The sequence below is a fragment of the Bacillus rossius genome, chromosome 2 (genome assembly GCF_032445375.1).
Source record: "Bacillus rossius redtenbacheri isolate Brsri chromosome 2, Brsri_v3, whole genome shotgun sequence".
Taxonomy (NCBI): domain Eukaryota; kingdom Metazoa; phylum Arthropoda; class Insecta; order Phasmatodea; family Bacillidae; genus Bacillus; species Bacillus rossius.
Window position 1 is genome coordinate 109,914,177 of NC_086331.1, and position 27,784 is coordinate 109,941,960.

Here is a 27,784-nt window from a genome sequence, read left to right on the forward strand (position 1 = left end):
TCTTAAGGGATAAACATAAAACATCTTGGTAGAACATTGTAACATTTAAGAGTAGCTGAGAACTTTGGGGAAAAAATATATATAACGTGGGCGGAATAACTGAAAAACAAAACCGAAATACCTGGCATCACGCTAGCAGGAGAGCAGATGTGTATGGTCGAAGAAAACCTGCGAAAAGTAATGGAAATAATATAACAAGAAGATTTTAGAGATAATGAAGATAGTGCACAGAAACTGAAGAGGTTAAATAACAGTATTCCTCCTTATACTGATAATCGAATCTTTCCGAGAATTTAAGCTGCCTACACTTGAATTATTTAACAGGGTCCTTGCACATGGAATTTTTCCATAAATCTAAAAGACTAGTTTCTTGAAGATTTTATTTAAAGGGAAGGAAAATTATTCTACGGATATAAATTCTTACAGACCACTAACCATGTTACCTTATTGGTGATATTTATGAAAGGTTAGTTAATATATGACTATATACTTATCTTGAAGCAACAAATAGTTTGCACAATCGACAGTACGGATTTAGAAGAGGGAAGAGCTCGGAGATGCTATCACCTACAGGTACACAGAATCTCCTCGGAGTTACATTTGACATATATGGGGCCTTTTATAGTGCATGGTGGCCCCGGATTATGGGGCGACTAAAGATTTTGGAGTGTTCCAGGAACTTATACCGGACAATACTATACTTTTTTACGGACAGAGTTTGCATCAGTGAAATAAGACATGTACAATATAAAATGAAATCATCGACAGGAGATATCCTCAAAGGTACATTTTAGGACCAATACTGTGCAATTTAATCTTTGATAAAATATTATAGAACAACCTCCCACCTAGAGGTATGATACATTGAATTATGGACGATGGATTGCTGCTACTCCCTGCAGAATAAACAGCGGAACTCGAAATGACAACGGAACAAGAACTTAATATTGTCCATCAGTGGGCTTCAAGATGTAAATTACGAAAAGCACCTAAGAAGACGGAGGCGATACTATTAAAGGGACGCCTCAGCCGTAAAATGAAAACCTACAATTAGTTAACAAAAACGGCCAGCGAAATTTGTTGAGACTAACAAGTACTTCGGCGTATACATATAAAATAAGATAAACTTTCACGAGCAGATTCTGATGTGCGGCACAAATATCGTTGGTGATGTTTCAAAAGTTACGAACTATTGCACCATCATCTTGGGGGCTGAAAGTAAAAACTTTGAAGTTTATACATCACGAATTTTACATTAGCATACTTACCTACACAGCCTCAGTCTGAGCTCAAGCATCTGAACATACACATGTCTAACACAAGTTAATGTCTTCTCAGCGAGCTGCCTTACTAACGGCAAGCAAGGCATGCATCGCACAACTTCGACCGTCGTAAGAGGAATTATACCGATTGACATTAACCTGATGGAAAAGACAGTTCTTGTAAGACTGAATGAGGAATAGAAGAAAACTGCTGCAGCTGATATACTAAGCGACAAAGAAGCTACCATGGACATCTGGCAAGACCGATGGGCAGACTATGACAAAGGGAGATATACATATAAATTACTACCTGATGTAAGACAAAGAATTGCAAACCAATGGATGGATGGTAAATATTACAGTAGTCATTATTTGACTGGACATGGTAATTTTAAGTACAAATTAAGTTCGATGGAACCGACAACTTCAAAGAAATGTGCTGTTTGCATGAAGGATGATACGGCATATCACACAATTTTTAAATGTGCCAAAACTGAGTACATACGTAATAGATATGCTCTACAATTTACAGAGCTTAAACATAAATTTAAGAATTTATCGACCATTATTTATAAGGAGCAAATATTTAAGTTATGGAAGGCTATGACTAAAGAAATAGAGGAAACGCTAGAGGAATTTAATAGTTGGTATAAAAACAGGGTTGAAGATGAAGCAGGAGAAAAGGATGAACATGTTGATGGCTAAAAGAAGCAGAATTACAAAAAATTACTCAATGTATAATGGAGAAGATTAGAAGGAGAAGAAGGTATGGAGTATGAACGAAAAGATGTTAAAGGAAAAATATGTCGAAATATTACAGAAGTCCTACATAAGTATTACTCAGAAGAGGCCAAGAACAGAAACAAAATATATCATCATAAAGAGAATAGGGTTGGAAATGAAGCAGAGGATGAGGTTGACCATGTAGGCGGTTAGAGGAAAAAGAATTACAATACATTAACTATGTTACAATGGGAAAGAACAGAAGAAGGTATGAAGTATACAATAAACAATAGGAAGAAGACAATTTTAAGATTAATAGGAAGGAAAATGAACTGGAGTTGTGGCTATACGAAAACCAAATTTAATTACAGTTTTTTTTTTTTTAATATTTTTGGAAATATGTATGTAATTGAAGAAGAAATGTTGAAATAATTATTTTAGTTAATAGAATTAATTAATAAGAAGATATTACCTAGTGTATTTTATGTTATAAGAATAAATTAACTATGAAATATAAAATTAACTTAAGTAAGTAATACAGAACACTGCAACAAAACTGCTAATGTATCAAACAGAAACAAGCCCCAGATAATTAGGTATATTCTACAATAAGAAGGCTCGAGAATATGAGGTTTAAACTAGGTTAAACAGGAAGCTTATAACCTATCGTATACTCTACATTGGGTTCGGATTTAGGTGGTTTGGAATAAATAGAGAATATGCATGCTTTTGTAACATCTGACGTTTTCGGGTCGCGCTGTGGCGGAAACAGGATCCATTTAAGGACCAACAGGAGATATAGGCTCCACTCAGCTAGCGAAATTTGGGCGAGGCAGCACTGAACTCCCCTGGAAGAGAGGGCAAGGGTTCTCAAGTGGAAGATTGCCGTTGCTCGGGGCTCACGTGGCGGGCTAGCTCCCTGCAGCAACGAGTCAGGGTTCGGGATGTTGGAGTCGGTATGTTGTCAGTTTTGCATTTTGAAGAAGTTGGTACCTATTGGCCCATACACCTTGCTGTATACAACAAAAATTTCAACTACTGAAGTAAGAGGAACAGAAGAAGAGATAAGAATTAGGTACCTATCCACGGAGAGTGAAGTATGGTGCGATGAATCGGGTACACAATCTAACTCATCTGCTAGTACTGAATAACTGTTAACTCATATATACTCTTTTGTAACAAGTTTTTACCCATATATATTCTGCCTTTTGACATAAATTGATACGTCAGTTATAAAAATATAATGTTTCCTCAAGAAACTACGGAAAATGTATATTACGCATGCTTTTAGGGCTTAACTTTATGCGCGGCTTGGAGTGCATGTTTCTTTTTAGCGGAATTGCGGAATCTTCAAAACCATTATATTTGTATCACTACATTCTTAAGATGGTGTTATATTTAAATATATGTGTTTTAATATTTAAATCTTTTATTCTCTCACAAGATGCCACGAGCGGGTAGCTAAAACATATGCGGTGATTGATGTAAATATTTTTCAGTGACAACAAGAAATTACTTAGCTTTAAAATACACTGGAAAGATTTTTGTGAAATGGAAAAGGATGTGAAAACAATAGGAGCATGAAGACAAACATGCCACTAAGGGATCTGAAAGCATAACAGACTTTGCATGTACTACAAGATATAGCAGCAGGTTTCAACAAACCATAACTTTTACCACAGCAAGAAATACCAAAAAAATATTTACTTAAAATATTTTATCCTTTTGTTTGTGCCTTGGAGATTTTCATTATTTTCCATAGCAATAGTATATAATTGTTCCTTAGAGCCGAATTTTATTCTTACGTTAATATAGCTTGATGGCTTGTTGGCTTGCCATCGTGAGGATTCGACTATGTTCGGGCGTGTCCGCCGCTCGATGCCTATAATCGGGGAAAAAGTGCTGACTGGCGGCGGAGTGAGTGGTCAGTGCAACCAATCACCACCAGGGGCGCTTGCGTCCCTGGTCACTAAATCCAGTACTGGACAACTGGAAAAGCGGACCACGAGTCCAAGTGCCCAACCCCCGCATGGTAGACTCTTTTCTACTCTGTCCAACACTTCATCCAGACCATCCTCTGTCTCCTGTAAATTCCTACACGTAATGCATGCCAATTTGCATCCCGCATGAATGTGCCCAGGGTTTTCCCTGTGTCTATGCAGGTTTTACCTGGGCCCAACCTATCTCTAGTTATAGTCTAGATTTAAGAGTGAGGGGAGTTAGTCATGGCGCCAATCGCTGCCATGGCTGGCCAATCCCCTCCTAGCACATGATGCATGCGACCCTCTCCTTGCATGGCTAATCCCAGCATGACTAGGCGTATAGGCTTCGGCCTGAGACGCACCTAGGTCCCTCCCTAACCCGGACCCCTCCAAAATACACTTAGTTTTAGTTAGGTTAGGAAAAAAAAATCGGGACCCCGGCAGCCATCATGAATTATGTCACGTCCGCCATGTCGTTTTTCTGTCATTTAAAAAAAACCGTAATTATTACAATAGAAAATCGAGAAAAATTTTATAATTTATAAAAAAATTATTTAAATACGAATTTAATAAAAATTTAGTAAAATAAACACACTAATATCGTGACGTCCTCAGCTCGATTTCGACAAGTCCTATTTAATAAAATATTAATAAAATTCACAAAAATATTAAAATAAAAAAAATAAACTTTTAAAAAAACGTACATACGACATACATACATTTTAGAGTCCTTGGCTCGATTCGCGGCGACAGTATTTGTAAAAATAAACAAACAACTAAAAAAAAAGTTTACTAAACAGACTGACTAATGTCAAATCAGATATTATACCGATCACTATGATTTTATAACAGCCATATTGTATCCACCATCTTGTTTTCGTCTGCTACAGGGTACTGCTACCATATTGTTTAATTTGTACCCGCTAGAGTGTAGTATTATCAGACGGTCAACTGTCGCGATATCCATCATCTTGTTGGCCATCTTGGTCACCATCTTGAAAATCTGTAATTATAAATCTATACATTCGGTGAAAATTCCACACATTATAAAAAAATCGCATATCAATGTAGCAATTTAATCTACATATTTTAGTTCTTGGTTCGATCCTTGGTCAATGCCAAAAAAATTGATTAAATATTACATTAATTTTACAATAATGTGACAGGTTAAAGAAATGAAACAACAAAATAAAAAATAATAAATATTGCCTTAATTCTACAAGTACAAAAACAAATTAATTACTGGCGTTTCTCGATTTCTACAGTCTTCTTAGAAGGCATGTGTTTTAAGGGAAGTTCTACATGACAGGCGATTAACCAGGCACGTCCAATCAGTGTCCACGCAGAATCAATTTTTGGCCATGCATGTCCAGTTGGTGGCCAGGCAAGTATATTCAGTGACCAGGCACCTATTCGGCGGCCAGGCACATTCAGTTTGTGGCCAGATATGTCCAGTCAACAGACAAGCATGTCAATTCAGCGACTAGGCAAACCAGTTGCTGACTAGATACGTCCAGTTGGTGGTTAGGCACTTCCAAATTGTGATCAGGCTAACACGACCAGTTGTTGGCCAGGCACGTCCAGTCAGTGGCCAGGCACGTTCAGTTGTTGGCCAAACACCTCCAGTATGTGGCCAAGCAAGTCAGATTGGTTGAAAAAACACATAAGTTGTTTGGTCAGGCTAACACGACCAGTTGGTGACCGGACACATTCAGTCAGTGGCCAGGCACATCCAGTTTGTGGCCAGCCACGTCTTGATGTAAGCCATTTATGTCAAGTTGGTGGCTATGCACATCAGTCAGTTGGCCAGACACATCCAGTCGGTTGGTAAAGCTAACACGTCCAGTTGGTGGTAAGGTACGCCCAGTCGGTGGCCTGGCATGTATATTCAGTGGCCAGAAACGCACGTCCTGTAGGTGGCAAGGTGCATCAAGTTGGTGACCATGACCATCGAGAAGGTGGCCAGGCACGTCAGATAGGTTAGACAATCATATCTAGCAGGCTGGGCAGGCACAACTAGTAGGTTGTCCAGGCATGTCCATCTGGTGATCTGCCAAGAAGTCTAATTTTTCGATACTTGGAATACCTTTTAAACAGGTCATGTACAATGGCAGACCTTAATTCTTACGGATTTTTAAGATGGCGGCCGTAACGAAACGTGCAACGTTCCAGAATCCAAAATGGTGGGTGTGACGCGAGCAAGGATTTTTCTAATTTTTATTGAATCTAATTAAGATTTTCTAAAATTTTAATTAATAAATTACATGTATACTCTCACTAGGAATCGAACCGAGGACCCAAATCGATCAGGTAACTAAATAATTTGAAGTAAGCTTTTTTTTATACATTTTCACTTTTTTTGGATTTTTTAGGTCGAGAATTAAAGGATTTCGAGTTTACGGTCAAGGTCAAGGTCGTGGCCTCAGCGGCATAGGGCGGCTTGCTTTTACGTCTCTTAAATCGCTTTTTAGGAATTTGGGTTATTTTAAAGGCGAAAGTCTTTTGAGGCATTCCAAATATCGAATGTTTGAATTTTGAGCAATAAAACGATAAATTTTCCCTCGAAACGAGAATTTCCCCCTAGAAATAAGGAAATTTCTAGGAATTTTGAATAATTATGAGTCATTTTTTAGAAATTTGATTAATTTTGAGTCCAGCATGGCCAAATCCTTACGATTGGCAAGCCACCGCCACCAAAATATAGTTCCATAACAAATTGATTGCACCCGAACATACTTTTATATACTACTATTTTACTTTAATTAATATACACATACAGTATACATAACGACAGTTAATCGGTTTATTTTGTTAATAAATTACTTTAACAATAAAAACCATGATCTAGTCTACCTAAATAAACTGTTTATACTTTAGTGATTGTTATATGTATGTGTTTACGTTTCCTCCCAACCTTATGTGGAGTCTATCCTAACACTCCTCTTGCCAGGTGAAACGCGAGTTTGAGCCTGAGTATATAAAGGCTAAAGCTGAGTACGCCCGAAGCAGTACCAGCACATGTACACTGCTCGAAGTACGCAGTGTGGACTCGCAAATGTAACATACTGACCTCGCAGTCCTGTACACGCCATCCTCATCTCTGTCTAGCATGGTTTCCATTTTTTACTCTAAAAAATTGTGGGTGGTTTGCTTACTACCTGTATATATGCCATATCCAATATATTCAATAATATCCTAGTTCTATGTTATCGTGTTACCCAAAATAATAACATCGCTCTTCGAGATGGTCATAAGTCTGGTAGCTGTCGTACACCTACTTTGCTGACCTCTGCTCGTGCCTCCTACATCAGCACCACACACCTGTCCTGCTGACCTCTGCTCGTGCCTCCTACATCAGCACCACGCAACACCCTGCTGACCTCTGCTTTTGTTTCCTACATCAGCACCACACACCTGTCCTGCTGACCTCTGCTCGTGCCTCCTACACCAGCACCACGCAACACCCTGCTGACCTCTGCTCGTGCCTCCTACACCAGCACCACGCAACACCCTGCTGACCTCTGCTCGTGCCTCCTACACCAGCACCACGCAACACCCTGCTGACCTCTGCTCGTGCCTCCTACACCAGCACCACGCAACACCCTGCTGACCTCTGCTCGTGCCTCCTACACCAGCACCACACACCTGTCCTGCTGACCTCTGCTCGTTTCTCCTACACCAGCACCACACAACACCCTACTGACCTCTGCTTGTGTCTCCTACACCAACACCACACAACATACTGCTGACCTCTGCTTTTGTTTCCTACACCAGCACCACACACGTCCCCTGCTGACCTCTGTTCGCGTCTCCAACACCAGCACTACACATCTGCCCTGCTGACCTCTGCTCGTGTCTCCAACACCAGCACCACGCAGTTGCCCTGCTGACCTTTGCTCGTTTCTCCTACATCAGCACCACACACCTCCCGTGCTGACCTCTGCTGGTGTCATATCAGTACCACACACCTGCCCTGCTGACCCCTGCTCTTGTTTCCTACACCAGCACCACATATGTCCCCTGCTGACCTCTGTTCGTGTCTCCAACACCAGCACCACGCAGTTGCCCGGCTGACCTTTGCTCGTGTCTCCTACATCAGCACCACACACCTCTCGTGCTGACCTCTGCTGGTGTCATATCAGTACCACACACCTGCCCTGCTGACCCCTGCTCTTGTTTCCTACACCAGCACCACATATGTCCCCTGCTGACCTCTGTTCGCGTCTCCTACACCAGCACTACACATCTGCCCTGCTGACCTCTGTTCGTGTCTCCAACACCAGCACCACGCAGTTGCCCGGCTGACCTTTGCTCGTGTCTCCTACATCAGCACCACACACCTCCCGTGCTGACCTCTGCTGGTGTCATATCAGTACCACACACCTGCCCTGCTGACCCCTGCTCTTGTTTCCTACATCAGCACCACATATGTCCCCTGCTGACCTCTGTTAGCGTCTCCTACACCAGCACTACACATCTGCCCTGCTGACCTCTGCTCGTGTCTCCAACACCAGCACCACGCAGTTGCCCTGCTGACCTCTGTTCGCGTCTCCTACACCAGTCCCACACACCTGTCCTGCTGAAATTTGCTCGTGTCTCCTACACCAGCACTACACACCTGCCCTGCTGACCTCTGCTCGTGTCTCCAACACCAGCACCACGCAGTTGCCCTGCTGACCTCTGTTCGCGTCTCCTACACCAGTCCCACACACCTGTCCTGCTGAAATTTGCTCGTGTCTCCTACACCAGCACTACACACCTGCCCTGCTGACCCCTGCTCTTGTTTCCTACACCAGCACCACATATGTCCCCTGCTGACCTCTGTTCGTGTCTCCAACACCAGCACCACGCAGTTGCCCGGCTGACCTTTGCTTATGTCTCCTACACCAGCCCCACACACCTGCCCTGCTGGAAGCCAGCGCTCGCAGCGGACGCCATGTCAACTGCGGAGATCCGCCGTATTTTAAGGCGTCCAAAAATAACACACGATCACTTCCGCAGAACGTCGCGCCTCACCCGTGCAGCCTGCTGCGCCACTCGGCGCTAAGCTTTCCTTGGTGTGCTGCTGGATCACCGCAGTGGCGCAGCCAGAAATGTTGTGTGAGGGGCAACCAGTGTGGAGCTGCACTGATTTCATTTTGTCATCATCTGCAACTGGATGCCTAAGATTCATACACCTATATATTTCCGAGGCCGCGTTCGTACTTGTTTGGTTTTTTCCTCGTGTTATTTTTCTCCCCCTGTTTACCTAAAATATACCTACTCATGAAGAATTAATTTTAAATTTGTTTTCAAGCATAGGTGCAGTATTTCTTTAGAAGTTTTGTGTTTAATGTTAAATCTTTGGTAATTCTGTAGGAAAGCCAATAAAAAATAAATAAAAATTCCAAAATATTGGTATTTTATAGTCATTTTACCATTTAAATGAGTATTTAGGTTAGGTTTATACATTACAAATTTGTGATATTGTGCGAATGGTCAATTAAGTTATATTAGTTCCATTGAAAATACTTTCAAATATTTTGTCAGTGGGTTATGTAATTTTAGCTACAATTAGAATACTTTTAAATATTGTGAACTGTGGTTATGTTAGGTGTTTTTACTTTTAAAATACCATAATTTTTTTTCATTATTTGTAAGGTATCGCCTGTTTAAAATGTAGTTTTCTTAACAAAACCAAACTTTCGTAAGATTTTTCAGAATCTGTTATGAAGCTAACCTTACCTAACCTACCATCCACACTATTTGAAGTATTGTTAAGAGGATACTAGAGGCGAGGCAACGAAGCAGGCCAGTCGGCCGGCGCAGTGGGCGGTCCAGCGAGGCCCCATCTCCCGGACAGGTAGCTCCCGTCCCTCTGCGGTAATCCGATTAGGAGCGGCGCATCTGTACCTTTTTCTCGAGTGTTTGGCATGTTCTGAGAGCCCCGTCTGCGTGAAGTGGCATAAATAGGACGCCATTGTTCATGGAGCTTCGATCATTAATTCGAGGATTCTGATGACGCGACGCTTCGGAGGGCTACGAGACCTTTCCAGGTCGGAACTTGTCAGGTATTTAAGACGGAGGCTGGCATGCGGCGAGAAGTGTGAGAGTGACAGAGGGTGGTGGCGACACCGGCTTGTGTATGAGTCAGGCTGATGGCGATACCGGCTTATCCTCTGAGTCACCTGGGAGGACAGAGAAGTGAAGAGGATGAGTTATCCCTTGCAGAGCGATAGAGGACGGCGAGTGGCCGACTTCGTGTGCGAAGATTGGTGCATTGGGGACCGAAGAATCTGGGTGTCTGATTTACTGTGGTCGAGTGAGTTGATGGAAGCAGTGTTTTGAGACAGAGGTGGGCGGGAAGAGAAAAGAAAAGAGCTGTGGAGAGAGCCACTGTCGAGCTGAGCTTCAGTGGGAAGGGTAAGTTGTGGACTTAATAAATGAGTGATTAATTTGTGAACAAATAATTAAATTGTCATAACTTAACGAATAGTGTAAAAATTACCGGAGCAGTTTCCCACTCGTAACAGTATTTTTTATGTACTTGATATTTCTTTACCTCGACGTCTTTCCCGCACGTAATTGGTGCTACCAAAGTTACACGAGCGAGCGGCGAACTTCGGTGAACTTCGGAATTGTTCGGGTCTCGGAAGAGACAGGTGTGTGTGAGCCACAGGTTTCCCTTCAGTCACAACCAGTCACTGCAGGCTCGCCAGATGCTGCTCTGCACTGACTTGATGGCGACGTGTACTGCTTTGTCATCACCGCCAGCCACTTGGTCGGAACTGCGGGAAGTGGCCTGATGTGTGGTGTTGTCCTTCCCTGCATGCTGGGAGGATAGTGGCCACCCACTGTCGCAACACCCTGCTGTGGGAAGTACAGGTGCGTCGCGGTGTCTCCCCTCCCCCCCCCCCCTTCACCCCCCCCCCCCCCGGACCGAACCCAAGCATTACCTGGGCCACAGGACTCCCCAACGTTATTCTCTTACTTGTAACAGTGTTTCATGTTTAGTACAAACATGAGCCTGCTAAAACTCTTTACAATAGTAGCTATCATTTAAAAAGAAAGTGACGTAAATTCGTATGTCAATTTATACGAATATAAGACTACTAATTCCAGCCAAACATTTTTCTTGGAAGGAAATTTAGTTATTGAAAAAAAAAGGGGGAGGTTGTCTGTAAAGTTGGTTTACGGACGATAATTTTACGTGATAACGTCATAAGAAAACATTGATGAAAAATTGCATACTTTTATGAATTGAATTGAATTATTATCACTGAATTATCATTATTGTGTATAATACCAAAAAGGAGTTAATTGAAAATTACAATTTTTTTTCATTGAATACCAAATTAAAGGAGTTTACTTTTTATACGATCGTTTATATGAGATAATAATTTTTTAGTCAAAATTGTAACTTAACCTATTATTACTGCACTCGCCGATCGATGCTAATTTTTTTAATAATCAAATAACAAATATATGAGATTATATCGCTAATAAAATTATTAAAATGCAATTGTTGTTGTAACAAACAATGGAAACCACATTAACTTTTCACTTCACTTTATAAACAGTTGACAAAACAGTTCACGTGTAGGTTGTGTGCTGTCGCTGTCTCTCTCTACTCGGACGCATCGGCCGATGGAGTGGAAGAGAGATAGATGCGTCACAAGCCGATCGTGCCTCTCTATCGCTTGTTCCGCGCTCTCGCTTGCACGCTCGGCTCAGGCGGAACGTGACAATGAGTCATGCTTTTTCGTGCGTGCAGCCGGCGTTCATCGATCTATAAGACGTTACCACGTCAAAAAAAATTAATGCAAACAATTTGTTTGGCTGGCTTATACTATATGTGAAGTCCAAATTGGCACACGTCAGAACAGCTGTAATAAACCACGAGGACAAGTTAAGTATGCTAGATCGCAGTGTTGCGGTTGGTCAACAAAAAAACTTCAAGGATGCAGGGGTAATAAACCAGCGACGTAGAAATAATATTTCTTTCATATCTTATTATTAACAAATCCATTCACACTAATAACTAATGTAACATTTTCACTATAAATGAATTTCGTCCAAAGGTATTACTTTCATTCTCCTTGTATCTGTGGATGAAATAAAACAATTTACACAAGGTACTAAGAGTAAAAAACATGCTTTAAGCAAACCTAAAAAATACCTCTGTTAAAGTTTGGTAATGAAATCAAATTTAAATACCCGTCGTGTAAAATCAGCAGGATATACAGTTTGTGCATAAAATAATGTCCCAGATATAAATTTCAATATTATCAACTGTAAGCATTGTAAAGTGTTGTTTCAAGGTCACAATTAAATAGTAACTCAAGCAGTTTTAGATAAATGCATGCGTGAGTAATGCTTTATTGATTTTTCGCTTGCAGCGCCACCTACGCAAAATGGCGACTCTTGAGCATAAAGCGTTTTGTGTTCTGCAATTTGCTAAGAGCGAATCTGTAATTTCGGTTCAACGTGCGTTCTCCATTGGAATCTCTTTGTTGTGGTTGAACGTCGAGACCACAGAGCTCAATTTCGCTGGCATCCACGTTCACCTGACATAACGCCATGCTATTTTTTTTTCCGTTGGGGCTTTTTAAAATATTATATCTACGCTCCGTCGCTACCTAATGATTAGCCCGAGTAGAGACACAGAATTGAATATTATATTACACCGGACTTGTGTGGGAAGAATTGGACTTTAGGTTAGATGTGTGCCGTATAAATAAAGGTGCACGTATTGAACATGTGTAAGAAAAACTAGGTTAGGCAGTAGCCCCAGCATCTGCGCTTGAGGAGCTACGAGTTAATTAATTTAAAATGCCTAACCGCGAGTAGTTTTACCGGGACACACTCAGGAAAGAAAGAGCCGCAGTGTTACCTGTCGCCAATAGGCAGTCGGTCGGTCAGAGAAATTATTCATTCCGTCATCGTGAGGCCCTAGCCTCAAATTCTACGCATCTTCTTTCTACGGTTCTGTGCGGGCTGAAGAATAGATTAATCTAGGTTTAAGACTGGCCAGCGTTCTTGTATTAAGTGCGCTGCTGTATTTAAATGCAAATATAAGCGCGCACTGCCCATCTCAATGTTAAAGCACGGGACAGAGTTCTCTCGACCGTCCGCAACGCAAGGGCTGGAATCGGTCTCGGGAAGCCGCTGTGATTGGCCGACGGCTCAGGTCTCAACCAACCAGAGCACTTCGGCAGTCGGTGCGCAAACACCATTTTAGGGCGTTAAAATTTCTGTATCTAGTCGAAATCGTAATTACCGAGCTAAGAAACGAGTAGGTTTTGAAGTGTTTCGCATTTTGCATAAAAACATTTCTTGGTTTTGACATAGAAATCATGTAAGGTTTCTGTGTTCAACTCATGATGTAGTGCCTCTACTGGGCAGTATCTGAGGGCGTCTGTAGTAATGCGAATACACCTGTTTTGTATTCGCTACAGTCTAAAGAGATGTGTTTCGGCTGCAGTAGCCCACATTGGGGCTGTGTATCTAATTACTGGTCGGATGAGGGCTTTGTCGCGCAGCAGACCATTTTTCTACTCTTCTGCCAACGAGCCTGCTCATTGCTAGGTACAGTGCACACAATTTTCCGTGTGCCTGTGCCCTCTTTGAGTCTGTGGGGCCTGCCTCAATAGTTTGCAATCCATTAGGACGCCGAGGTATTTTGCAACGTCCTTGTGGGGAATAAGTTCTCCAAGCCGAGTTAGTTGTGGCCTACCATCAACTGGTGGCAGATTTTTGTGAGTAAACACCATGGCCATTGATTTGGTGGTGGTTATGTTAATTCGCCATGTCACGCACCATTACTGCGTCGCAGTGAGCGCAGGTTGCAGTCGGTCAGTGGCCAATTGTAGGTTGTGTGACCTACTGTACACATAGCGCCTAACTTTACGAGGTGATGCTCTAGCTTAGGCATGTCGCTTACGTAAATATTAACTAGACCAGTATGCTGCCTTGTGGCACGCCTGCGTGTATTGGTTTACGGTCTGATTCAGAGCATTCTGTGGTGACTCTAAATGTTCTTTTAGTTAAGTATGAGGAAACTAGCTTTGTGTAACTGTCAGGTAAGCCTATTTTGTACAGTTTATATATTAAACCATCATGAAATCTTTAACCAAAGGCTTTTTCTACGTCCAGGAATGTAGACACTACACAATCACGGACATCTAACGGGCTTGTTATTTCCTCATTGAGGCAAATTAGCTGTTGTATTGTTGTACAGCTTGTCAGGCAGAATATTGTTTTTTTCGCATGTGTCTGTTGAGTCATTATAGTAGAACAGCTACTTTCTAAAGTGTATTGAAAGAGCTGATTGGCCTATGGTTTTGCGGCAGAGTTTCATTTTTCCCTGGTTTTTGGAATGCTATGACATTAGCTTCTTTTCTTTGGGAGGGGAAGTAGTGTAACGATAGCATTGCATTGATACATGCATCTAAGTATTTCAGTGCTTCGTCTGGAAGTTTTTTGAGAACAACAGCCTGAAGAAAGTCGTTCCCTGGGGCTTTTCTGGGCTTCAAGCGTTTAATTACCCTTTTAATTTCTTGTGCTTCAGTTGGGCATGGTTGTGTCACTACTGCCTGGTGTAATTCATTATGCAATTCTATACATTTATATGCAGTGAATTGCCTGTCACAGGGCTGGTTGATCGGTTGGAATGCAGTTTGCAGTGTGTTCGCGAAGACGTCTGTCTTATCACGGGGCTTGGAAGCTATTGCAAGGTCGGTTTGGAGTGGCGGGATTTTTTCCGAAGTGTAATCTATGGCATAATGGCATAATTTAAACAAAAATAAACTAGCTAAGGCTCCTTTTTTTTTAATTGGCTATCTTATGAAATGAAAATAACTTCTGATTTCATCAAGGTAAAATATAGCCTCGAACATACTAAAATGCAAATAAAATCAGATACTTAGTCTATACAACAAATTAAAAAGGCTTACGCGTGACCAATTAAGAAAATATTCTTTTAATGGTTTTGCTGTACATCAAAACTTTTATACACCTAACAATTTAATTTGCCTGTTTCTTTGGTAAAAATTTTGAAATTTAACCCATACTTTTCTTACAGTGGTGTAATATCAGCGATACCTTGAGATTCCGGGAGCGAAGCTAAGTGTTATTAGCTAGTTGGAAATAAGCTCATATATTAAAGTGATTAAAGTGAAATTATGTAGTGCAGCATCAGTGATAATTCTTGACATATTCTTTAACTTTTTTCCTTGTAGCATGAAATACGGAGACAATCGGTTATATGATCACCTCTATGGAAAAGGAAGAGGGGGAATATGTTCTTTGTAACATGTAATACAAAGCAAACTGACAAAGTGATCAGCCCTACGGTAAAAATATTTTTTTGTAAAATGTAATACGGTGCATTTGAATAAATTGATCAGCTTTAAAGGGAAAAGTTCTTTGTAACATGTAAATGGAGCACGATGATAAAGTGGTCAGCCATACAGGGGAATGTTCTTTGTAACATGTTACACGGAACACACTGATAAAACGATCATCTCTAAGAGAGAATGTTATTTTTTAACATATAATACAGAGGCACACTTATAAAGTTTTCAGCCCCAGATGTTAATATTATTTGTAACATGTAGCCTAATACAGAGCACACTGATAATGTGATCAGCCTAGGGGGAATGTTCTTTGTAACATGTAATAATGATCACACTTATGAAATGATCAGCATTAAGTTTTGGGAAGGGGAATGGGAATAAGAACCCAGTGTTTCTGACAGCAACGCCCGTAAAAGTATTAAGGCAGAACTGGCACGATTCCGAAGTTGTTTACTGTTGCCTTCCACTTTTTTTTTTAAATATAAATTTTAATTGATATGAGGTATGTGTCTTAGTATATAACTGCCAGTTCATCCGTGATTGTTTTGTTGAAGTCGCAGCACTGTGGAAGCTCAAAAGCTCATTATAAAAAAATTTCCTTTTTATATTTTATTTGTAAAACATGATTCATTGTTGTTTTGAAACTTACAAATGTTTGATAATAATCTCAACGAGAAATATTTTAATGCTAAAATACTAACTGGTAGCAGGTCTCCAAATTGTTTTGACAGTTTCACATATCACACATAACTTTAAGTATGCAACTATTTGTGATAAAAGCAACATTCTTATCCGTGTTTATATGTGGCGTTCCAAATTTTAAACATTTTAGAGAAAATAAGTGTATGTTGTGAAGTAACTTTAGCCAATTCCCAAGCTGTGTTTTAAAAATAATATTCGTTGTAAATATTAAAACTTAACAATTTTCTTTTTGAATAATATTTATTGTACTAAAATATACGACAAAGACTTATGAGAAAAAACTAATTAATTATTTGGCGACATCCAGCTTCTGAACTTGCACCTGTTTTGTTCCAAATAAATGATCCATTTTCCACTGTTTACTAATATTTATTTCGAGCGGAATATTGTAATCGGTTATAATCTATATAATTAACAGATCAGGAAAAGTGTTAAAACTAGTATTGAATACGAAACGCGTCGATTATAAAATCAAAAAATTTATTAATATAAATTATTCTTTCTCATTCTTGACCAGACGTTGTTTTGGCCAGCACGTCGCGAGGGTAGCGCGTCGTTTGGCCTAAAATATTTGGCCTAAAACTGTTTCAGAACATTCACTTGGCCTAAACTTTTTACCTAAAGTCATTAGGCCTAAAATTATTTGGCCTAAAGACGTTTGGCCTAAACATATTTGGCCTAAAACCATTTGACATAATTTTTTTGGCCTAAAGTCATTTGACCTAAAATAGTTTTACCTAAATTCGTTTGGCATAAAGTTATTTGGCCTAAAGTCAAATGACATAAAATTGTTTGACATAAAGTCACTTGGCCTAAAATAATTTTGTGACACTTATTTGACCTAAAATTATTTGGCCTAAAGACGTTTGGCCTAAATGTATTTGGCCTAAAGTCATTTGACCTAAACGTATTTGGCATAAAGTCATTTGACCTAAAATTATTTCGCCTAAAGGCGTTTGGCATAAAGTGACATAAAATAATTTTCTGAAACTTATTTGACCTAAAATTATTTGGCCTAAAGGTGTTTGACGTAAAGCCATTTGACATAAATTTGTTTGGCTTAAAGTCATTTGACATAAATTTGTTTGGCTTAAAGTCATTTGATCTATAATTATTTCGCCTAAAGTCGTTTGGCATAAAGATATTTGACCTAAAGTCATTTGACCTAATATTGTTTGGCATAAAGTCACATGGCCTAAAAATATTTAGCCTGATTTTAGGCCAAATTATTTTAGGCCTACTGGCGGGTACCCGTCACGAGGAGAGAGCTCGCAGTAATACCAACTTTGTGTGCAGTTGAACCAACAGCCGCCACTGTAATCAATTAGCTAGGAACCTTAACATAATGTTGTCGAATGTACGTCACACCCTTTATGGTAGAGAAAGAGGTTATTTTTCAAATACGTACTGTTTCCGAGTCATCCTCTCTTCCTGGACTGCAAAGTAACTGCAACAAGAGAGAACAATGCAATGAAAAATAAAACACTTTTACCAGCAACTATAATGAGATTGTAAAAACTTGGTCATTTCAATTGAATATAATAAAAACAAGATAATCTAACAGTGTTAAAATACATACTCTTTGTTCAAGAAAAGGTGAGAAGTTTCTGACTGTTTCTGTAAGGAATATCTGAAAGTTATCGTAGTTAAAAAATAATATTTATGAAGCAAGAATAACTACTTTAGTTATTTAATGTTTGCTATTGTTTTTACACTCACAAAATTCAGTTGTCAAAGTCTTAATATATTCCATGCTACATATGTAGAAAAATCCTCTATTTATTTATAACATATAGAGTAAAAATGTCTGGTACATACATCCTGTTCATGTGTAAGTAATCCTGCAGCCAACATTATTATTTATAGGGCAAAGAAAATTTTTTAAATTAATTTTACGATATTTTAAAAAAATTTCAATTTTACGTTTAGGTGCTTCTCTAACCACAGTTTGCCTGAAGGACTGTAAGACTCAGAGCCATGAGTCAGAGAAGTAAGGAGTCTATGACAATCCAAAAGGGATGTCTCACAAGACAAAAGCCTAAAAAAACAATGACACTAAACACTGCAGGGACTGTCAGGATGAAAGGCATTAATCAGAGGAGTAATTAGTCTATGACAATCCATTAGAGGCATCCCACAAGACAAAAGAGCCTATATGCATTGGCACAAGCCAGAGAGTGCAAGAGACTGTTAACGTGAGATGCCATTAGTCAGAGAAGTAAGTATTTCATTACGATCCCGTAGAGACCTCTAACAAGACAATAGCTAATGAACACTGACACAAGCCTATGAGTGCAGAGGACTGTCAGAGTGAAATAAAATCAGTCAGAGAAGTAAGGAATCCATGAAAATCCAATAGAAATGTATCACAAAAAAATGAACCAATGAATACTGACACTTGCCTGAAAGAGCAGGCAGGGGACTGCCATTGTGAAAAGCATCAGTCAGAGAAGTAGTAAGTTATCTTCGACAATCCAGTAGAAATGTCTCACAAGACTAGAGCCAATGAACACTTACACAAGCCTTAGAGTTCAGGGGATGGTCATAGTGTGATACTATCACTCAGAGAAGTAATGCGTCTATGGCAATCTAGTAGAGACATCTTGAAAGAGCGGAGAGCCCATTAACACTGACAATAGCCAGAGAGTGCAGGTGACTGTCATAGTGAGATGACATTAGTCAGAGTTATAAGAAGTCCATCACAATCCAGTAGGTACGTCTAGCAATACAAGAGCTAATGAACACTGACATAAGATTATGAGTGTAGGGGGCTGTCAGAGTAAGATGCCATTAGTGAGAGTTATAAGTAGTCCATTACAATCAAGTAGGGACGTCTAACAAGAAAAGAGCTAATGAACAGTAACACAAGATTATGAGTGAAGGGAACAGTCAATAGAGAGATGCCATCAGTCAGAGATGTCCAAGACAATTCAGTATAGATGCCTCACAAACCAAGAGCCAATAAACACAGCCACTTTCCTGAGAGTGCAGAGAACTTTGCAGACCATTCTGGAGGTCACTGAGCTCAATAATTGCCGCAGTACCTATTTAAATAATACTTTGTCGTAGGCTTTCGTAGCCACAATCATGAACGTATTCCCGGCTTCTGGGTCGATCCCATGTCGGTGAACATAACGATGTTCTCTGGACTTTTCGCAGATCTTTTCTTAACGAAGAATGAAAGACTAAGTTAACATAATTATTTCGAAGCCTAAATGATCCTTTTGATAATTTTTGTTATAGTAATTCTGTCTGCTACACGTACGAAGCAGTTGTTAATGAGATGTTGTGTTGAATAAATAATACGCCTGCCCTCCATGAAAACTTTTTTTTATATAATTGAATAAATATCCATTTTTCTCCTTTGCGAAGAGCTTAGATTCTTAAAATTTGTGAGTGTGATATTTGCTAGTTAGTTAGTGCTGTTATAAGATTTGCTGCTTTAAAACTCCAATGTGCTTCTCGATTTATTTTTCGGTAAAAATAATTTTTTTGGTGTATAATCTAAATTTACTACAATGATTATTTCGATCCCTAATTTTTTGAATCCACGGCCATTTATTTGTCATTAAATATTTTTTTTTATTTTTCAAAATATTATCTAGAGATAATTTCGACACAATTTGTTGGTTCTTTTGAAAAAAATCGGAATTTAAGTTTTAATCGCATTTTACATGGTTTTGAATATATGTAATGTGGGTAATTAATTTTAAATATATTAAAGACATTTTAGTTGAAAATATGATATATTTTATGCATTACATGCATTAGATAGTCAATAATACAATGCAACAAATACTGCTTCTTACATATTATAATGACGAACAATATATATATATATATATGGTATTCTTTCAGATAAATAACATAGAAACAACCAGCTCAAAGTGGTAATATCACTATCTTCTACAAACAGGTACAAACTCATCACTTTAAGACAATTTTTACTCCCCCACAACTTAGCAGTAATGAATATTTAAGACACTTCCAGTAAAGCGCAAAATATAAACGTTGATTTACGTTTTTAATAAATTACCTAAAACATTACTAGCCTAATCGTGCATTACAAAATTGCTTTCTTTACTACAAAGGGAGTTTAAAATATAAGCCATTTCAATGGTATGATGTTGCCATTGAAATTTTGGTTTTGCATGTAAAGTTACAGTAAAAGCAAGCTTGCAGTGTCATTTAAAAAGGAACAATAACTTTCTAAATGATGAAGTTAGTATTATTGCTAAAAAAAAATTGCGTTACAATCAAAAATATTATTACCTCAAAGAAATTCTAATGTCTTAATAAACCAAGATATCAAGAAAACTTCACTAGCATATTTATATTATCTATGTTTAAATTGAGCCGGTGGGGCCTTTGAGGAAACAGGAGCATCTAAGTTCGGGGCTCCAACTTGCAGTTAAAACTTTCTCATAGATACCTTTCTGGTTGGAGGTCCGCACAATGTCACCGACTAAACTTAACGATTTCGTGGATCCGACTTTAGCTTTACGCTGACATGGATCTTTCTTCTTCGTGTTCGAAACACTTTTCGTAGCAAGTGATCGTCCTTTAAATATTTTGGTTTCATTTTCGTAGTAGAATGCACCATGAAATTGTATTTAGTTATTATTTTGTAGCGGTTGGTTTTTCCGCCCGCAACGTAATAGCAATTGTAACCACGTTTTGTGAGTTAGTCCCCGGATGTGACACCACCGCAAGAACAGCTGGGCACTTCTGGTTGCCTACCGCTCAAGGATCTTTTATACTCTGCGACTCCAAGGCACACCCGAGGCGCGGAAGTGGAGGGGGAACCACGTGCTAGTCACCTGACCCCCTTCTACACCCTGGATGGTTCTCCCACGAGTTTGATACCTGCCGAGGGATTACATAAGGGCCAACTTTGGCCTAGATTCTTCATTCGCTAGGTAGCTCTCGTGGTGTACACATCACTGGGGAACAAGCTGACTGCTCTGCCTGGAGGTTCATTGCCTCTGACAGCGCGGAAAGTGCGTGAACCATTTTGTGTGCATGGCGAGTGCCGAGAGGCAGCGACCAACTGCAATCGAACGCGTCCTGTCGGTGGCGAATACAGGGGTCCAGCTGTGATGAGCAGCTGGATTTGTTGGAAATGTATAAATACCAACTCGTGGACCATCTGGCGGGAGGGGCGGTTGCTCTGGTGACTTGCCGAGGATCGAGTGACGGCGGAACTTCAAGTCGGACGGCGCGCTGGGCCTGGAGTGTTGGCACTGCCAGCGATGCAGCAGTAATCGACGAGAGCCTGGCGTTACACACACTTCTAAAGCTGCACATCGTCGGCAGGGGGGAAGAGGAGTAGTACCCTCGGAACCTCGCGCCGTGCATGAAAGGTCCCGGCGCGTCGGCTGATGGAGAGAGAAACCTGAACGAGTGATTCGGTGAGGGACTGGAGCAACAGTCAGCTTCGGGGGCTGCGCAATCGCGCGGGGCACTGGCTGTCTGCGGGAGTGGACTGACAGAATCCCGCGCGGTTGCCTGCTTACTAACCTCTTTCCCACAGCGGAACTCTACACTCTTCACGATTATATGCCTCCTCGGCGACTGGCCGGGCACATACCTGTTGGGGGGTCACTGTGCTGTCGCGCGCGGCCTTGGAGCTTAACACTACACTCACACAACGAGATTAACTAGGCCACTTTTGACACAATACTTTACAAGCCTCTAAATACAGACATCACGACACTTCCATACATCAGTTAGCCAGCTAACTGAGGGGGAAAGGGTGACCTTCCCCCCGCCTGACATCTACACTAAATAAATTAAAGCCAAGCACCACAGCGACAGCTACTTAACTACTTGCAGGACCGTGAGCCACTATTAATCTTAAAATCGCACACTTCGCGCCACGCCGTCGTTTCTAATGATTCGAATAAAGTGACGGGTTCGCAATCTTGAATTGACTTCCCACATAGCGAGTTATGGGAACATAATAGTTCCTGGTATCGCTGTCACACGCTCCCGGCCGAGCATATGAAGAAACGGCGGTAGATTCTTCAGTCTTCGGAGAGCTGAGGAGGAAGCTCTCATCACGGACTACGTCACCCTGCCATCACGCTGCCCGTCGCCACGTCATCACGGAACGTCACTCTGCCCGACATCACAACGACCTGCGCGTTGGACTTAGCCTCAGAAAGGAGTAAGTTGGACTTGTTCGGACTTGGCCCGATCAGCGCCGAGGTGCAGACTAGAGATAGCCGCAGAAAAGGTAACTCGTTCAGAGACTCGTCGTTGCCACTCGCGGAGCGAGTGGGTACTCGCTGAGTGAGTAAATTCTGAAAAACCACTCAGCTGATTTACGACTTTTCAGTAAAAACAAGATGCCCCAAGGTATAAAAATACTCGCCGACGACATTTCTTTTTAACTCGTCTAGAGAGTGCGAGTGGGCGAGTGGCAGAAAGCATCGCTGCGAGAAGGGCATATGTCGTCGGAGGCTACACAGAGGACTTAGTGTGTGTGACTGGGGAAATGGATTGCATATAAAGGCAGAGCAACAGTAACCCGACTTTGACTCACAAGTATTGCTGTGGACGTTGGTGTTCGGAAATGCCGAAGTAGGACGAGTCTATGTCACAGACAGAGCTTATCAACGGGAACATCGTGGAGAAATTGGCGGGATAGTAATTCTCCTTTACGAGTGTGATAGGTCACGTAAGCCTCCCGAGTCGGAAAAGCGAGGAGTGGCTGCACTATTGCTCAGCTGTTGAAGACGTCTTCGAAACCTGGTGTTCTACACCTGGTCATTGCCAGCGAAGTCCGTATTGAGCGTTGTTGAGGAGGAGAGCGGTACACGGCTACAAGACGACTCGCGGAAGTGGGGCCTTGGAGCGGGCTCTCACTATCAACGACCTCTAAGGCGAGTGTTGTATGAGTCGTCACCCGACTAACCGAGTGACTTGACTTCAGTGCCACGATCGTTTACCACCGAGCACGCCTAATACGACAGTATAAACAGTCAGTTTGGTAAATAATGGACACGAGCTGCAACAAGCTGCAGTATTGTTAATGTTTTTCAAATCTTATTGTTTTAAGCTATTTTAATTGTAATTCTGTTGTAAAATTCTTATAGTAAAGTTCTTGCCGAACCACATTAAACAAATTGTAGATAGGCTCAACTAAGACCATTAGCGCGCCTGGAATCGGAGTAAGGATTGACTGCATGTCTGCCATATTGGATTGTGACTTAACGGCGACCATATTGCATGAACTATCCCTTAAAAATTTTCTGAATGTGCCATAAATGACTCTAAATTACTCTAAATTTACCAGAAATTCAGCAAAATTCGCCAAAATTTCCCGTTTTTAAGGGAGAAAATTCGTCAAAAAAATCTCAAGAATCCGGAAAAATAAACATTTCCATATTTTGAGGGAAAGATTCCCATTCTAAGAGAAAATTTTCCGTTTTTAGTCCTCAAAAAATGCCAGTTGCTTGAATATTCCACAAAGCTGCTTAAATTACCCTATGAGCAAACCGCTATAGCTAAGCCGCCGATGTCATGACCTTGACAATTAGGATGCCATGGAAGCCATTTTGAATTGTTATGTAACCATTTCAATTTTCTTTACGGCCGCCATCTGAAATTTTATATATGTTATTGTAGAAAATCGGGGGAAATTTTAAAATTAATAAAAGATTAATAACAACATTCCGGTATCTTGGATTATGATGTTACGACCGCAGTCTTAAAAATCCACAATTATTTAGGTAGAAAATCGGGAACAATTTTAAATTTATAAAAATAATTAATTAATCAAATTTTAATAAAATTTTAATTTAAAAATTCACTTACATCATGGTGTCCTCGGTACGAACCCGGTGAGGGCAAAAATAAAAATGGTGACGGATCCTTTCTCCACGGAAACCACCGGCAGACTGACCTCCCACCACTTATTCCAAGGTATATGTATTGCCAGCTAGTCGTCCGCGCTCTTGTTTTCGTCTGCTGGAGGCCATCATCTTGTAGCCAACATATTATTTTTGTCCGCTAGAGTATACTGCCGCCATATTAGTTTAATTTTTACCTGCTAGAGTGCAGTAATCATTTATTACTGTCGCGATATCCCCATCGTGACATTTCGTCGCCATCTTGGAAATTCGTAATTATTTAGCTATAAATTTTGGTAAAATTCCAAAATTCATCTGCAAACAATATACTGATTGATTCTATCAGTTCTTATAGGTTCGATACTTGATCGATGCAAAAAATAATTTTACATAAAAAAATTTATTTCATAAAAGCAGCATATGTTCCTAGTCTAGCAGCCTCCAGTAAGCCGATGATGACATATTGGCTGCCATCTCGGAAATTTGTATATATTGACCTAGAAATTCGGAAAAAATTCCAAAATTCATCAAAACAAATCACTTATTAAAATAATGATTGACTCGTTGGATTTCCGTTCTTTGTTTTATTCTCGACCAGTGGTAATATAAACTAAAGCCTAAGATAAATTTTAAATTCTGTTTTCAATTAACTCTCGTGGTGTTTATTTATCATTCTGTCTACGAAAAACGACTCTATACAAGAAAACTGTCCGTCGAAATAAATTTCTTGTCGCTGTACCTACCATGTAAGTCTAGTTTTTTGATGCTTGGAATAACTTCCGACCAGGTCTTGTACTATGTTAGGCGTATGGACCAGACTTCCCCGGACCCCGAGGCCTTCTTCGTCGGTAACAAATATAACATATTTCAAGCAGTCGAGACAAAGTCTCCGAACTGTCAGAACTAAAGTATCGATAAAATCAATTACAATCAATTAGACCAACGGAACATGATTTACACCTACTAAAAGACCAAGAATCCCTGAAAAATGTTTTATCAAGACCAAGAGATTTGAACCAGTAAATATTCAGAGCCACTACAGATTCAACTACGCACATTTAACGAAACGACCACATTCAACAAAAGAAAATAACACACAACATCACACACACAGGACATGCAATGGACACACAGTACACACACTAAACACACAGTACACACACTGGACATGCAATGAACAAACAGTACACAATAAGAACAAAAATACACACATAATACACAAACTGGACACACATTAGACAGACAGTACACAAAGAACACACACACAATGGACACACAATGAACTAACAGTACACACACACTGGACATGTAATGAACACACAGCGCACACACAATAAACATACTGTACACATCACTTTCAAAATCCAAAAAGTATATATATTTTTTTAATTTATACAAACGCAGGTAAAACTAGTCATTATTGTATGTAACAAGCTTCCCTCAGTTCTCTGAGTATGAATGCTACTTCTTTGATGAGCGAATAGTTTTCTGCACAAAGCGAATCATGTAGAAGTCTTAACCTGTCTTAACCTTTATCCCGCATCCCGCATAAAAATAAATAGTATTTACCTCAACACATGTGGTGCCATCTGTTGACATGAATAGGAACTACATGCGACAAGTTGTTTAATGGGATAAATTAACTCTCGCTGACAAAATATTAAAAATTCTATTTAAGTAATTGCTCCAATTTAAAACTTTCAGTAAGCATCTGGCATTACTCACAGAAGCCAATATGAACCCCGGTTCGTTGCCTGCAGCTGAATCGGAAAGACACCGCTGTAGATACTGCAGCAAGAAATTTGACCTGAGAAGGAATACTAGAGACGTCACGAGAAAAAAGATTGTGTTAAAAACCCGCTACGCAAAATGTTAAGTTGTGATCGGTGTGGCAGGGTTTTTACAGGAATTTGATAGCTTAAAATTACACGGCAGAACTTGTAAAGTCAAGCCTACTTACGAGATAGAGGACTCGATAAAGCCACTACACTAAGGAAGAGTGTAAACAATGTGTTTTTTTCCTTGAAATTACCACTATTATCGAAAAGTATTAAATATGACATTTAATTAAATAATATTTTACCTAAAATAAACTTTTTTGCATCAGTCAAGGATCGAACCAAGAACAGGAATCGATCGAATCAATTAATATATAAATGGATGTTTTTGATGATTTTTCGATTTTTCCGCATTTTTAGTTTAATAATTATAGAATTTCAAGATGGCCGACAATATGGTGGACGTAACAATAAATGACTGTCTGGTAATAAATACTACTACTGCATTCTAGTGGGTTAAAAATAAACTAATATCTTTGAATATATATACTGTATAGAAGTCGCCAGCCCAGGTTAAAATTTCTAATACGGTTTTGAGGTAGTTGGTTAATTCACCGCCGCAATCGCCACCATCTCTAGGGCATCGACTTGTGGTGGTCCCTAGCGGACAAGTGTCGAACTCTTCAAACACCCCTTCCCCTCCTGTTGAACGACGTTGAGCTGCAGTGAATGATTGATGAGGGGTGCGGGGTATAACAGCAGGCGACAGTGCTGCCCTCTAACGTGTAAATAACAACTAAGACGATACAGGGCGTTACGACAGCGCACTGCAGCGGTGAAGTTCCCAAGCTGCTCATCATACGATTCTGAAAAACGTAGAGTAAATCCTATCCACTCGCGACTTCTATACAGTATATATATTCAAAGCTAATATTGAGGCAGCGAACTCTAGCACATGAAAACAATATGGCGGATCCAAGATGGCTACCATGAAATCATACTGGTTGATGTAATATATGCATTAGTATTAGTGATGGGTTCTGTCTGCCAGCAGCCACCATGGGGGAAGGACCCGTCGCAATGTTTTTTTTTGCCCCCGCCAGGTTTTAACCAAGGACACCAATCCTTATAAAAATAAATGAATTTTTAATTAAATTTTATTTAGATAATAATTAAATAATGTTTATACAGTACTTTTTACAATTTTTATAATAATTACTGATTTTCAAAATGGCGAACAAATCACAATTCAAAATGGCAGAAGGTTTAAAGAAAATAGAATGGTGGAAAGCTTTTACCAAACGATAATGCAACATTTTGGAGTGGGGCACTCGATGATTCCAAGATGGCGGGTTGTTCTGTAAAACAATATAGCAGAATTCAAGATGGTGGAATTCAAGAAGGCAGAATCCAACATGGGAGAACGAAAGCTGGCGGCCGAGGTCAAGGTCAAATGTCAAGTACAAAGGTCAAGATCATCCAAATTGGCCACCGTGACATCACAATCCCAGATGGCTGTCGGCTCCTCCGGCTCCTTTGGCGAAGCCTGCACTTGGACCTACCAAACTGTAGTACCTACTTCGGTTAAGAAGACGGCCCAGAACTGTTATATTTGGCCCCTCTTCATTTGTTGTGACTTTTTATTAACTAAAAAAAAAATCCCAAAGCAAATTCTGGAAGATAAGATTAAGTAATTTTGAAGACATTTTAAAAATTATGGTAAAAAAAAGTCATATTTTCAATGTCCAGTCTATTCCAGACAACTACCGGGGACCCTGTACCTGCGTGCTACTACATGTTGCTTTTAAAAAAAATACTAAACTGTCTTTTTAGGTTTTGCAGAGTGTTTTAAAAGCTGACGTTACTGCAAGATATTGGCATGCGCTACATAATTAAAAAAATATTTTCTGTTTAGAAAAAGGTTTCTATAAAAATAAATAAAGAATGTTGTTGTTGTTGATAAAGATGATGATGATGATGATGATGATGATGATGATGATGATAATAATAATATAGGGCGTGCTGTTCGGAAGCTGGATTGCACCCAGACGGCACTATGGTCACCACTGTCTTCCATAACATGTAAAACCACTTTCGTAGAAGAATGAGTCAGTACGCATGCAGTTAGGCACTTGTGGAGTATCA

At 40.1% G+C, this 27,784-nt stretch overlaps 1 protein-coding gene across 4 annotated transcripts in view; it reads right to left on the reverse strand.

Annotated features, from left to right (window-relative positions):
- The window catches only part of LOC134529603 (nuclear factor 1 X-type), a 608,051-nt gene that overhangs the window by 448,379 nt on the left and 131,888 nt on the right, over positions 1-27,784 (reverse strand). For all 4 annotated transcript variants that reach the window (XM_063363878.1, XM_063363877.1, XM_063363874.1 and 1 more), the window contains exon 2: positions 17,414-17,452. The gene's annotated coding sequence lies outside the window, so the exon portion shown is untranslated. The remainder of the gene's footprint in view (positions 1-17,413; positions 17,453-27,784) is intronic.